Source organism: Oncorhynchus mykiss, chromosome 2, assembly GCF_057628025.1.
Source record: "Oncorhynchus mykiss isolate SJ-2025 chromosome 2, ASM5762802v1, whole genome shotgun sequence".
Taxonomy (NCBI): Eukaryota; Metazoa; Chordata; class Actinopteri; order Salmoniformes; family Salmonidae; genus Oncorhynchus; species Oncorhynchus mykiss.
In genome coordinates, this window is record NC_143023.1 from 48,659,147 (window position 1) to 48,666,681 (window position 7,535).

A 7,535-nucleotide genomic window follows, 5' to 3' on the forward strand; every position below is an offset into this window, starting at 1 on the left:
ATCTCCAATCATAGCTGCGGGAAGTAGGGGTGCTGAAGTTTCTGCAGCACCTCCTGATAAATTGAAATAATGTGTACAAAATTAAATGACTACTCCTGTCTGAACACTGATGAACATGGGCAGCACATGCACCAAATATAGAACAGTTTCTTGCTCTGCTGCCATAGAAATATAATCCATAGCACCCAGCTAGCACATAATGTTCTGAGAACCATATGTTTCTTAGAGCTTGGTAAGAGCATGTTTGTTCAATGGTTATTTTGCATATAACCTTCCCATAAAGTCTGCTACATGTTTCTTCATGGTTCTATTTAAAGTAATATTCTCAAATTATTCAGAGACCGTAAAGAAACAACCTTCTTCTGTGGGAATTCTAAGACTTTAGCATAATCTTTTCTGCAGGTTTCCTCGTGGTTCAATTTAAAGTCCTGTTTTCAGAACATTAAGAAAACTTTCCATAAACCCCCCCTAAAATCCTTAGTAATGTTCAAAGAAGGTTCTAATAATATTATTAGTGTTTTGGCCGCGTCCACTAATTGGCCACACCTGAATCAGCTCCTCTGTAGAGATGGGTGAACCTTCCAGAAGGACAACCACCTCTGCAGCCCTCCACCAATCAGGCCTTTATGGTAGAGTGGCCAGATGGCAGCCACTCCTCAGTAAAGGCACATGACAGCCCGCTTGGAGTTTGCCAAAATGCACCTAAAGGAATCTCAGACCATGAGATTCTCTAGGCTAATGAAACCAAGATTGAATTATATTTTTGTTCAGTATACAGTACCAGTCAAAAGTTTGGACACACCTATTCATTCCAGGGGTTTTCTTTATGTTTTACTATTTTCTACATTGTAGAATAACAGTGAAGACATCAAAACTATGAATTAACACATATGGAATTATGTAGTAACCAAAAGAGTGTTTGTTATATTTTATATGACATATTTGAGATTCTTCAAAGTAGCCACCCTTTGCCTTGATGACAGCATTGCACACAGGTGTGCCTTGTTAAAAGTTAATTTGTGGAATTTCTAATGCATTTGAGCCAATCAGTTGTGTTGTGACAAGGTAGCCCTATTTGCTAAAAGTCTTGTCCATATTATGGCAAGAACCGCTCAAATAAGCAAAGAGAAATTACAGTCCATCATTATTTGATAAGACATGAAGGTCAGTCAATCTGGAACATTTCAAGAACTTTGAAAGTTTCTTCAACTGCAGTTGCAAAAATTATCAAGGACTATGTTGAAACTGGCTCTCATGAGGATCGCCACAGGAATGGAAGACCCAGAGTTACCTCTGCTGCAGAGGACAAGTTCATTAGGGTTAACGTCACACCAGATTGCAGGCCAAATAAATGCTTCATAGAGTTCAAGTAACAGACATCTCCCCATCAAACTTTCAGAGGAGACTGCGTGAATCAGGCCTTCGTGGTTGAATTGCTGCAAAGAAACTACTACTAAAGGACACCAATAAGAGGAAGAGACTTACATAGACCAAGAAACACGAGCAATGGACATTAGACCGGTGGAAATCTGTCCTTTGGTCTGATTAGTTAAATTTAAGATTTTTGGTTCCAACCGCTGTGTCTTTGTGAGACACAGAGTAGGTGAATGGATGATCTCTGCATGTGTGGTTCCCACCATGAAGCATGGAGGAGGATGTGTGATGGTCTGGGGGTGCTTTGCTGGTGACACTGTCTGTGATTTATTTAGTATTCAAGGTACACTTAACCAGCATGGATACCACAGCATTATGCAGTGATACGCCATCCCATCTGGTTTGCACTTAGTGGGACAATCATTTGTTTTTCAACAGGACAATGACCCAGCACACCTCCACACTGCTATTTGACCAAGAAGGAGAGTGATGGAGTGGTCCATCAGATGACCTGGCCTCCACAATCACCCAACCTCAACCCAATTGAGATGGATTGGGATGAGTTGGGCCGCAGAGTGAAGGAAAAGCAGCCAAGAAGTGCTCAGCATATTTGGGAACTCCTTCAATTCTGTTGGAAAAGCATTCCAGGTGCTGGTTTAGAGAATGCCAAGATAAATAAAGGTTTATTAAAAAAATAAAAACTGATCCTGGCACTAAGACTGCACTCAACGAGCTGTATAAGGCCATAAGCAAAAAATAAAATGCTCATCCAGAATCTGTGCTCCTAGTGTCCGGGGACTTTAATGCAGGCAAACTTAAATCTATTTTAACCTAATTTCTACCAGTGTATCACACGTGCAACCAAAGGAAAAAAAACTATAGGCCACCTTTACTCCACACACAGAGATGTATACAAAGCTCTCACTCACCCTCCATTTGGTAAATCTGAACATAATTATATCCTCCTTATTCCTGCTTACAAGAAAAAAAACAAAAGCAGGAAGTACCAGTGACTCACTCAATAAGGAAGTGGTCAGATGAGGTGGATGCTACGCTAGAGGACTGTTTTGCTAGCACAGACTGGAATACGTTACGTGATTCATCCAATTGCATCGAGGAGTATACCACCTCAGTCACCGGCGTCATCAATATGTGCATTGACAACATCGTCCCCACATATCCCAACCAGAAGCCATGGATTACAGTTAACATCCACACCGAGCTAAAGCCTAGAGCTGCCACTTTCAAGTAGCGAGACACTAATCCGGACACTTATAAGAAATTCCGCTATGCCCTCAGACAAACCATCAAACAGGGAAAGCATCAATACAGGACTAAGATTGATTCCTCTTACTACACCTGACACTCGTCGGATGTTGCAGGGCTTGCAAACTATTATGGACTACATAGGGAAACCCAGCTGCGAGCTACTCAGTGGCGCCAGCCAACCAGATGGGCGAAATGCCTTTTTATGATCGCTTCAAGGCAAGCAACACTGAGGCAGACGTGAGAGCACCAGCTGTTCAGGACGACTGTGTGATCACACCAGTGGTTGTCAGTGCTGTTAATGATGAGAGAGGACAAACATTTTTTTCATGAGCATGGCCTTATTGCAGCCTGTTGGATGACTGTCATTCATATTCCATTCACTCAGTTCAATGTAACATCGATAGGTTTAGGCTACTACATGATACTCACATTTTCCCTATACCCATCATGAGGTTGCTAAAACCTAACCTATGAATGAAAGTTTACAATGTAGGTGCACACAGGCCGAGAGAAAAATTTGAGATGACAGACAGTGACACATTCAATACCGCCTTGCACACTCTTGCCTGCATCTAGCTTATCTAGGGTGTAATCATTAGTCCAACAGTTTGCAAATGAGAATTTCTATTGGACAAATCCAGGTATTTTTACCCTTCTTTCTTTGCTTCCGTTTAAGAATTTTTTTTCAACAGAACTGGTGGAATGAATACACCCCGGATCCCTTATAAACACAGTTCACTTTCATAGCAGCCACATTGAATTCATTATAGCCTTTGTGCACTCTCCTCCTCTCACCTTTTCCCTTTGTTTGTGGACTTCAATGAACAACACATCAGCTGTATGTGACCAGGCAAAAAAACACACAATAATGCAGTAACGTTACAGTGTATAGTCAGTAAGCAGTTACACTGGCAGGCCCCGGTTGCAATTAATAAAACCAAAAGCTTACCAGGACTTGGAAGAGTTCCAGTGTTGTGTTGGATAGTCATAGCCAGCTAGCTAACATAGCATCCCTCTGTTTGAACCGGGTGTTTGAGTAATTCAACTAGCCAGCTGCATTTGCTAACGAAGTCATTGAAACTGAAAGTTTAAAACTTCTTTGGGAACGGGGGCAGTATTGAGTAGCTTGGATGAATAAGGTGCCCAGAGTTAATGGCCTGCTACTCAGGCCCAGAGGCTGGAATATGCATATAATTAGTATATTTGGAAGGAAAACACTCTAAAGTTTCCAAAACTGTTAACACAATGTCTGTGAGTATAACAGAACTCATATGGCAGGCAAAAACCTGAGAACAATCCAACCAGGAGGTGGGAAATCTGAGGTTTGTAATTTTTTTAAGTGATTGCCTATCCAATATACTGTGTCTATGGGATCAGATTGCACTTCCTACCGCTTCCACTAGATGTCAACAGTCTTTAGAAAGTTGTTCTACTGTGAAAGGGGAGCGAATAAGAGCTGTTTCAACCAGTGGTCAGGTTGAAAGTCTTGAGTTGTTTATCGCGCGTGGGCCGTGAGCGCGAGCTCCTTTCACTTTCCTTTCTTATGACAAAATAATTGTCCGGTTGGAATATTATTGAAGATTTATGATAAAAACATCCTAAAGATTGATTATATACATCGTTTGACATGTTTCTACGAACTATAATGGAACTTTTTAAACTTTTCGTTCTGGACTTTGTGAGCGCGCTTTGTGCATTTGGATTACTGGACTAAATGCGTGAACAAAAAGGAGGTATTTGGAAAACAAACATTTATTGTCTAACATGGAGACCTGGGAGCGCCATCCGGTGAAGATCATCAAAGGTTAATGATTAATTTTAACGCTATTTCTGACTTTTGTGACACCTCTCCTTTGTTGGATAATGGCTGTATGGTTTTCTGTGGCTAGGCGCTGACCTAACATAATCGCATGGTGTGCTTTTGCCGTAAAGCCTTTTTGGAATCAGACACTGTGGCTGGATGAACAAGAAGTTTATCTTTAAAATGGTATATAATACTTGTATGTTTGAGGAATTTTAATTATGAGATTTCTGTTGTTTGAATTTGGCGCCCTGCAATTTCACTGGCTGTTGGCGAGGTGGGACGCCCACATATCTCAGAGAGGTTAAAAAAAAGTGACACTCGCTCTCTCTTGCTTCTCCTTAATTTTTGAAGAAAGTAAATTGTTGAAAACTGTTCAACTTTTGTCTTTCTCTCTCTGAGACAATTTCTCACCATATTTTATGCACTGCAGTAGTAGCTAGCTGTAGCTTATGCTTTCACTTCTAGGTTCCTTCTCTGATACTTTGATTGGGTGGATAACATGTCAGTTCATGCTACAAAAGCTCTGATATGTTGGAAGACGTCCTGCAGAAGTAATTACTGTGTAAGTCTATGGAAAGGGGTGAGAACCAAGAGCCTCCTAGGTTTTGTATTGAAGTCAATGTACCAATAGGAGGATGGAAGCTAGCTGTCCTCCGGCTACACCACGTTCCTGTTGAGGCTACTGTAGACCTTCATTGCAAAACAGTGTGTTTTAATCTATTATTTGATGACGTGAATATATTGAGTAGCGTTTTATCTAAAAATAATAACTTTTTCATTTTTATGAAATTCACTGTGGAGGATGGTCCTACCCTTCCTCAACTGAGGAGCCTCCACTGGATCACACTCTCAGTAGATGATGTGAGCAAGACCTTTAAACAGGTCAATATTCACAAGGCCGCAGGGTCTTCACTGATATTTTTAACCTCCCTGACCGAGTCTGTAATACATGTTTCATGCAGAACACCATAGTCCCTGTGCCCAAGAAAGCGAAGGTAACCTGGCTAAATTACTACCGCCCTGTAGCACTCACGTCGGTAGCCATGAAGTGCTTTGAAAGGCTGGTCATGGCTCACGTTGACACCATTATCCCGGAAACCCTTGACCTACTCCAATTTGCATTCCGCTCCAACAGATCCACAGATGACGCAATCTCAATCGCAATCGCACTCCACACTGCCCTTTCACATCTGGACAAAAGGAACACCCATGTGAGAATGCTGTTCATTGACTACAGCTCAGCACTCAACAACAAAGCTCATCACTAAGCTAAGGACCCTGGGACTAAACACCTCCCTCTGCAACTAGATCCTGGACTTCCTGACGGGCCTCCCCCAGGTGGTAAATGTAGGCAAAAACACATGTGCCATGCTGATCCTCAACACAGGGGCCTCTCAGGGGTGCGCGCTTGGTCCTCTCCTGTACTCCCTGTTCACGCACGACTGTGTGGCCAAGCACAACTCCAACACCATCATTAAGTTTGCTGAGGACACAACAGTGGTAGGCCTGATACCCGACAACGAGTTTACATGTATTACATTTTTAACTTGAATCCCAATATTACTCTTTATAGACATCGCAGAACACTGCAATTAAATAAAAACGTTTGACATAGGAAAACCTGATTAAAAAAAAACATGGACAAGAAAACTTTCCACTTCAAATCCCCACCCCCAGTTTAAGCAACACCTTCACCCAATCCTTCGCCAAATCCTGCACCACCTTCGCCCAATCCACCTTTGCCCAATCGATGGATTGGGCGAAGGTGGTGCTTAAACTGGGGGTAGGGATTTGATGCGGAAAGTTTCCTCGTCCAAGTTTAAAAACATACGCATGAGCTAGTTAAGAAGCTGAGATTTAAGTAGTCTTCTTTTATAGAAATAGATCATGCCTCTCCCTAAACAGCAGGAAGTAGATTGTACAGTCAACTTTCCTGCAAGTTCTTGACTATGACTATGGCGACACCATTTATCAGAAAGCAGTAGTCTTTCCTGCAGGCAAATGACTAGTGACCTCATGGGTGGAATGTTATAAATATTTTTCATAATTTAATAATTAAGTTTTCTAGTGTGCCCCTGGAAGGACCACCCAACCTTAACGGACCCCTCCTACATCATTTTTATTAAATGAACATGTCACAACAGTCGCCTGGTAAAAAAACAACACTTTGCCAATGACCCCATCCGAAGTGCTGGAAGTGTGTTGAGTTTGTGGATCTACTTTCAACACGTCTCCAGAACACAAACTTAATTGAGTATCTGACCAAATGACCTGAGATTTAAGTTCCGTGTTTACCGAGATTAGGCCCATGTTATGCACAACGAAGATGAGTAAACCACATGTTCTAACCATACGATGTTGCTTAAATAAGGTCCCCTCATGCTACGGTATGAAAATATAATGATAAGGAGATACGGTACATCAATGGAGTAGATTGAGGTCCTGGCTATTGCAGCCTCGTGTGGTTTTAGTGTGGCCCCAGGGCAGGTGGTGGATGGAGGACAGGGGGCCATTAGAGAAAAGCTAAATCTAATCACCATTCTGTAGAGTGACAGGGCTTTGTGTCACTGCTGGAGGGAACACTAACCACTGCATCAATACACTGCTCCTCTGACCTCAGCACAGAGTTGTGTAATATAAAAAAAAACAGAAAGCAAATCTTTGTTTTAGAAATAAGAGGTGATTTGTTTCGAAAACAGCAGGGAAATTAGGGTCAGGTAGTTGCTGACTGTCTAAAAAACAATGGGGACCTGGTGTATGGTTTTTAAGGTAAGCGTATCAGTAGAATATTAGTCTATCACAAGTGTTCTGTGAAAATGTTTTCGTCAAGAGGTTGTGCTGTATAGTTGTATAATCATCATGCATGACAATGTGGTTTACTTTTTAACATATTACACATCACTGAGTGTAAAACTCTGAAATGTGACTGCGCTCTCTGGACGTTTCGTGTTTGTTACTTTTCATTTTGTGAGTTTCTTATTGGTGAGAAAGCACCTATGAGGCATGCAACCAAAGTGAGACACACTACTCCAAACAATTATCATGATTGATGAAAAACATTCTTGAAGTGATTTCTTATGGCTCAGAC